Source organism: Plutella xylostella, chromosome 14 (genome assembly GCF_932276165.1).
Source record: "Plutella xylostella chromosome 14, ilPluXylo3.1, whole genome shotgun sequence".
Lineage (NCBI taxonomy): Eukaryota > Metazoa > Arthropoda > Insecta > Lepidoptera > Plutellidae > Plutella > Plutella xylostella.
The window spans coordinates 2,711,202-2,717,971 of record NC_063994.1 but is presented as its reverse complement, the minus strand read 5'-3'; the positions used below and the strand labels follow the sequence as shown (position 1 = coordinate 2,717,971).

Below are 6,770 nucleotides of genomic sequence, written 5' to 3'. Positions count from 1 at the left end.
CTCGAACTAGATCCCTGTGGTCTGTGGATCGAATCTAACTAAAGCAACTAAAGATCATTTTTCTTTTTTTTATTTTAATGATGGTTACTTTTAAAAATACATACAGTAATGAATGTAACCAGTTATATTACAGACTTATTTTGGGTTCTTAATATGTAGGTAAATAAAAGATGCCAAGACAAATTTATTTTATTTCAAGTATACAAATCCACATTAGAAACTACATCAACACAATCATGTTAAATTATTTTATATTGTTATAAGTAGGTATGATTAAAATCACAATGATATTTCTAAATTTATTATTTATCAATCAGAATATATTAACAGTTAAAATCGATAGCTTGAATTATATCATAGCTCTTTTAAGTAAGAGCATACTTTATTAAATAAAACAGAATAAAATGTGATCTACTAATAAACCTAAACTTAAATAGAACCTATAAATATTAAAATATATATAAATAATATAATTGTTACGTTCACTTCACTCTCACTGCACTAACTCATTGTTACTACTACTCGACAACAGGTGTCGCTATTATTACCGCTACTCGGCAACAGATGGCGCCATGTGTCCAAAGAGTTAAAATAAATACAGCTGTTTTCATTTTTATAAACATACGTATTCTTTAGGGTTTTAATTTCTGTCTTGTTAAATATTCTGCTAATTCAATTATTAAACTACAATATTGGAAATAATTAGTGCGCATGGCATTAATGAAGGTCAATGCGCATAGTCAAAACATTGCGCATTCGCATTCGAGTCGATCGACCTGCGAACGGAACGGAACTGTCAGTGCTAACAAGAGCCTCTTCGTTTCGTTGTGCTGTTTTTGGTGCTGAGTGTTTGTAAAAAGTTACTAGCTTTTGGTTTTGTTTTGGTGCTTGTGTACAATAGAATTACAGGTAAGTCAATACAAAACTTAATAGATAATATCCAATTTTTACATAGCATTGATAAGATCTTTGTAATTTCCCCCGGTTTAATTTTTGAGAAATGCCACATCAGTTTCGGCTATTGTGGTTATAAACAGTCATTCCCTTTCTTATATGACTGTCTCTGAATATGTAGGACTTGAGATATGTGTAGGAATTTGTTTACCTACGTTGTAAATGCTCCATCAATTCTGACTGTCCCTTTTAATTCCGTGCCTTATCATTAGCAAGCAATTTGTTCACCAACTATAAATACAGGCTACTCCCACTATTGTACCCATAGGTAGAAATACATTATAACAATAACATGCAATGATAAAAGATAGATAAATTATTTTTCATTATTACTTGCCTTATCTGGTAACCTGTATGATATATTTTGTTGATTATGTTTCTACCATTTCTTTTGGGATAGGTGTTGGTTTGTTTTATTTAACATGCTCTCGGTTTTATTTTCTAGTAACTGTTAAAATAAAACTTAGAGCTAAAAAGTTTTCTGGTAGTGATTCTAGGATTTTTAAAAAGTTGCCTATCCAGGTTGTCTGTTGATCAAAATCCATTTAGTAGTTTTGTCGTCACATTCGCTGGGTACTTCGACATGTCGATGTTGCATCGTCATCTTCACCCAGGTGATCTGTTGGCAAGAAACGATACATTAATAAATAGGCGTGCCAAATAAATAACATTGCTGTGTGAACTAAAAACTATAAAAGTTTCAGTTTTCTCGCAAACAAAGTGGCGCCTCTAGCGGAAACTATCATGAAACTTTTGACAGATAATCTATGCAGGTGACAGAAGAAAACAAAAAAAAATTCGTTTACGTAAATTGCAAAACCCGTACTAGAGGCCCTGATACAGGATGTGCTGCACCATGATTTTATTTATTTGGCTTTCCTATGCATTATGCTGGTCTTCAGTTTCAATATCATTTAAGGGCCCGTACAGGGTGACGTGCCGCGCCAATTTTGGGTTTTCAATGCTCTTCACACAGCACACGCAGTGACACGCACACATGTAAGTTGCACAGTGGGTCGATAAACTTTTACTCGCCAACTTTATTGACAATTATGTTCAAGTACATTTTGGGTGATTTTAGGGTAAGTAAGTATAATTCTTACTTACACTGGTAGGCACCAGCAAAGAGTAGAAATTAATAGGGGTGCCACTTTACTCTATACTCGGAACCCGATTAGCTTTCTCAAACAAATGTGGTATTTACTTGTAGAAAGGTAACTACAAGTATTAAAGTGTAGATAATAAGTTTCGGGCATCCTCCAGCCAACTGAACCCCGACGACAAAGCAAAGTAAATACATAGTGTCGCAAAAGGGCTATACTAAGCCAAAAGGGGATGACTCAAGGGGTCATTCTGAACAACTTTTGTTCTACGAGATTTGCAAATTCGCGAAAAAAAATATTCGTTTTCCATGGTAAAAAGTCACATGTCCAACAAAGTTAATTTCCAAAACTCGTAGAGCAAAAGTTCAGAATGACCCCCTGTCTTACTCCTTTTTACCGGACTGCCGAAAGAGGAGGGTAATGTTTTTTGATTGTATGTATGTATGTTTGTCTGTTTCTTTGTTCCCTCCTGTAGCCCGCTTGTAAACGGCTTGATAGATTTTGATGTATGAGTTATTGTTAGAAGCGTATTGATGGCGCAATGGTTATAGGCTATGTGACGTTCTATTAAAATGTACATAGCGCCCTCTAGAGGACATAACGTGATGATCGAAAAAATAATAATTCAACTTTGCCGTGTAAGGTATCAAATGAAAGGGCTTGATTTTCACATTATAAAAATATGCATATTGAAGGTATTTAAATAACAACACCAAAATTATTGAAATAAAAAATGATCATGAACTACTGACGTAAAATTTCATAAAATTTCTAAGTAACATTCAGCTAAATGGTGAACCCTCTGCTGGTCCCCGCCTACGATACTTTCCATTAACATTGGGACTTGTTTTCATATTTTTAGCGTGCAGTCGGGTTTTTTGTTTGTTTATAATTTGTTTAGTACTATATACCGCTTTTTCAATACCTGTAAGTAAGTAATATTTTTTGGTAGCAGCATAATATTTTTAATTAATTTTAGGGTTTCAAACGTCAAAAGAAAAAAAGCAACCGTTATAGGATCTCTTTGTTGTCTGTCTGTCACCGCCCTTTTTCTCAGAAACGGGTAAAGATATCAAGCTGATATTTCACATAGATGGGGAGTAACCCAAAAAAAATATTATGGTACTCCCTGTCCCACACAAGTAAATTGGGGCTTATATTTTTTCCAGTTATTTTGATGTGTATCCTTTTTTTTCTTTGTTGTTTTGTATAAGTATGTGTTTGTTTTCTTTAAATCTGTATTTTTTTTGTTGTTGCTGTCTATGTGTCGAATAAATGTATCTTTATCTTCAAGTCACGCTATCTATCGTTTGTTTTTTTTGTGGCTACTGTCTATAGAAGAAATTCCGTCATTGACAATTTTACGTTACAAATTTATTTTTATTTATTTTATTTTTATTTTTACATTTTCGTGGAGAACCAACAGCATTTTGTTCATAAATAATTATTACTTATGAACACATAACAACTTGATGCCATTAACAGAATGAACTTAGTAAACCCAGTAAACCTAACACATCCAGAGGAAAAATAAAATCTCTTTCTCTCTCTCTGAAAAACATACTTAATAGCCCAAACTCGATGCTTTTAGCTATTAACATCTTTGAAATAAAATTGAGCCACCACCGTGTTACTGCCCTCATCAGATCCTCACGAGACCATACCTCAACCAGCACCAAGAGACTGTATTTTTGATCCCTAACCTAATGTTCGTGCGTATTGTCATCACTTAGATCCATTCGCTATATTCCTGCTCCTCATCAGACCTTTACGAGACTGTAATGTCACGAGAATATTGCACACTATCTAATTTAATTTAATGTATTGAATATACTGGAAGAATTATGCTTCCTCAATTTCAAATCAAATTATGTTGGTGTCATAAAAGTTGAAAAAGTGCAATGACAACCAATGTGCAGTGATTTTGTATCTGTACACGATAAGATCGCGAGCTGTCAGTGCTGCCTAAACCGACGTGACCCTTCTTTGGAGGCCAGCGGCCAACTGAGTCAAACGTCACTTGTGTTTATGATTTTATAACACAGAAAGCCGCCATAGATATTTGTATGAAGATTTGAGGGAAAAAAATTGCTCAAGTTTGGGATTAATTTACACAAAATAAGTGTATGTTTATTAAAAAACAAGGTATTTAGCGCCTAGTCCAAGCCTTTAACTTTATAATTTGATAAGAATCATATGAAAATTCTTGATGATTACGACACAGTTGTTACAATACGGGAGTGGTTTTTCGTCATATTCTGAATTTAATTTACAGTTATCCATAAGCATTTACTTAAATTCGAATGATTCAGCACCTAGCTAGACTCTTCGACTACCGGTGTGATTTTTTTCAAGGCTGTAGAGCATCATTTACTACATAATTCTATGACAATGCCAACCCTCGATTACCTATTGCTGACCCTTAAATGACTTTATTGTTTTAAAATAATGTATTTCTACACTTACCTTCTCATTATAGAGGCATGGCCCGGGGGCAGCGGCGGTATTCCCGAAAAAATAGGAAAGCTGAAATTAAGAAGAAAAAAAATATTAAATAAAGATATAAGAAGAGATGTAAGAAGGCAAGCTGACAATGGGATGGTATGTCTGCAAAGCCAATCATAAAGAACCAAATAAACTGCTTATGGGCTTATGGTTATATTAAACCGATTGCATGTATCTATATACTCTAAGCATGTATCATATTTGTTTTCTCAGCCTCACACTTTAACTCAGGTAAGTTCTGAAGCACATTTACTGATTCTACACTATGTTTGAATTCAGTTTCATGAAATTGATTATTCAGTAGACTGTGAGGATCTACACCTCTTGACAGACAGTCAGCTGGATTTAATTCAGTAGGAATATAGTTCCCTTTTTCAGGTACCTGCTCACATTCCCAGAACATATCTATTTTCCTATTTAAAGACTCTGTTGAGACAGCCTCAGATACTGACTTGCAAAAGTTACTTGGTAGTGATGAACATCCCTCGCTGTTCAATGGTGCAGTGCCAGCAACAATGTAGCCGAACTGAGTGTTGTGTAGAAACAGCTGACCTGGTATCACTGGCAGTCTCTCACGCAGTAGGATCTGAAACATGATGTCACACCCAAGTAAAATATCTATATTTCTAGGTTCGCTGAAGCATCGGCAAGCTGAATGTGAGATGGTATGTTGATGTCCTGTACATTGACACGGAAATGAGGCATTGAAGATGTTATGTTGGGGACAATGCATGATAGAACAGTGAGTTTATAATCACTGTTGGCTGACTGGATAGCAAATCCGAAGTTTGAAATGTGATGAATTGATGATTAGAGATGAGAAAGCGTTTAAACTGAATAATGGTTAATTGATAAAGGATAATATGAAATATTATAATCATTATATCAAGATTTATAGTCATCAACAAAAACTAGGAAATACCCACAGACATCGGCATGTTTATTACATCCAGGGGTCCACTGCTCCTTGCACCGTTGTGACCAAATGGCAGACGAGACTGCTTTCCTTCACAGAATACAGGCATAATAATAAGGCATTAGTTTTCTTCACTTGCTGCCAACTGATGATCTGCTTCGCCGCCATCTTGCCGCTATGATGGCATTTTTATGGCAATCTGTCGGGTGTGCCAACAATTTCTGCCAGTATCATGTAATGACATTGCATGTGTATTTATTTATATTGTAAATATTGATACCCCTGTTCTTGAAAACTTTACGAAATGTTATATTTAAGCTGTGAATTTTATTCTTAGCAGTGCTGCAAACCTTATATTGTTGACTGTGCTACTCTCTGCTCAAAAAAGCACTTCCTAGCTCGGTACTATTGTAGTTTACTGCAAGATCTATCAACTTTGTCTTCACTACGTCATAATGTACTCTGTAACTACGTCACCCGTAATGGTGATTCCCGAATTTTCTATTACCATTATCATAGGGAAGTATTTTTTGGCAAACCCGCTAGTATTAGGCATCCAATCCACTCGTCATCCACTTTAAAACCTGTTCCAGACAATTTCTACGCCGCGCCGTTTCCATTATTAGATTAGCGTCACATAACTAATTCATAATTAATAAATAAGGTTGTCTGGTAGAGATTGCTATAAGCAATAAGGCCGCCTTTTTAATCTGTTTTTATTTTTAAGTTTAATTTTGTATGTTGATCTATTTTGGTGCAAATAAAGAGTATTGTATTGTATTGTATAATTCGTCATTGACTCGCTGGTGTCCAGACGAATTGATTTCAGGTTTCGCAATAAAGTTATTCTTCGAGAGAATCCGGAATCGTCGAACATAGTTCTCGACATCAGAACCATTAGGGCCGATGTAAAATTTTTGCGAAAATCACTTTTTTAAAGATCCTTCTTTCTTTTAGTCTAACACACGTATCTCTATCTCTTTTTGTTCAAAACTTCATTTTCCTAAAAGTGGTCGCATATCCACAGTACACTGGAACCATACGGACTTTTTATAATTTCAGACGTTATGGCTGTACAAATATGAAAATAATGTTATTTTATATAGGGTCGGTTGTAAACAACAGTTCAAAAATACCTGCAAATAGTTCGTCCCATATCAATAACGTACCCTTTTGTCAAACTAAATATTACTTATATGCGGTCAAATTTTCACGTCAGACCTTATGGTTCGAAACACATTCAGTTAAGTTCATACAACCCTGAACGGCCCTCAGAGTCAGGTTCTGCTGTA

At 35.0% G+C, this 6,770-nt stretch overlaps 2 long non-coding RNA genes across 4 annotated transcripts; one reads left to right on the top strand and one right to left on the bottom strand.

Annotated features, from left to right (window-relative positions):
• Window positions 1–344: 344 nt before the first annotated feature.
• Window positions 345–5,153, bottom strand: LOC125489442. Its single transcript, XR_007266995.1, has 3 exons — window positions 5,015–5,153; window positions 4,524–4,583; window positions 345–1,573 (listed from the first exon to the last, which is right to left on the bottom strand). It is a non-coding gene; the product is annotated as an uncharacterized LOC125489442 (long non-coding RNA).
• On the top strand, window positions 771–5,305 carry LOC119693946. 3 transcript variants are annotated; one of them, XR_007266997.1, is made up of 3 exons: window positions 771–909; window positions 4,537–4,658; window positions 5,193–5,305. It is a non-coding gene; the product is annotated as an uncharacterized LOC119693946 (long non-coding RNA). The 3 variants fall into 3 exon arrangements; XR_007266998.1 differs by having other exon boundaries at window positions 4,537–4,793; XR_007266996.1 differs by having other exon boundaries at window positions 4,537–5,305.
• The last annotated feature ends 1,465 nt before the right edge of the window (window positions 5,306–6,770 follow it).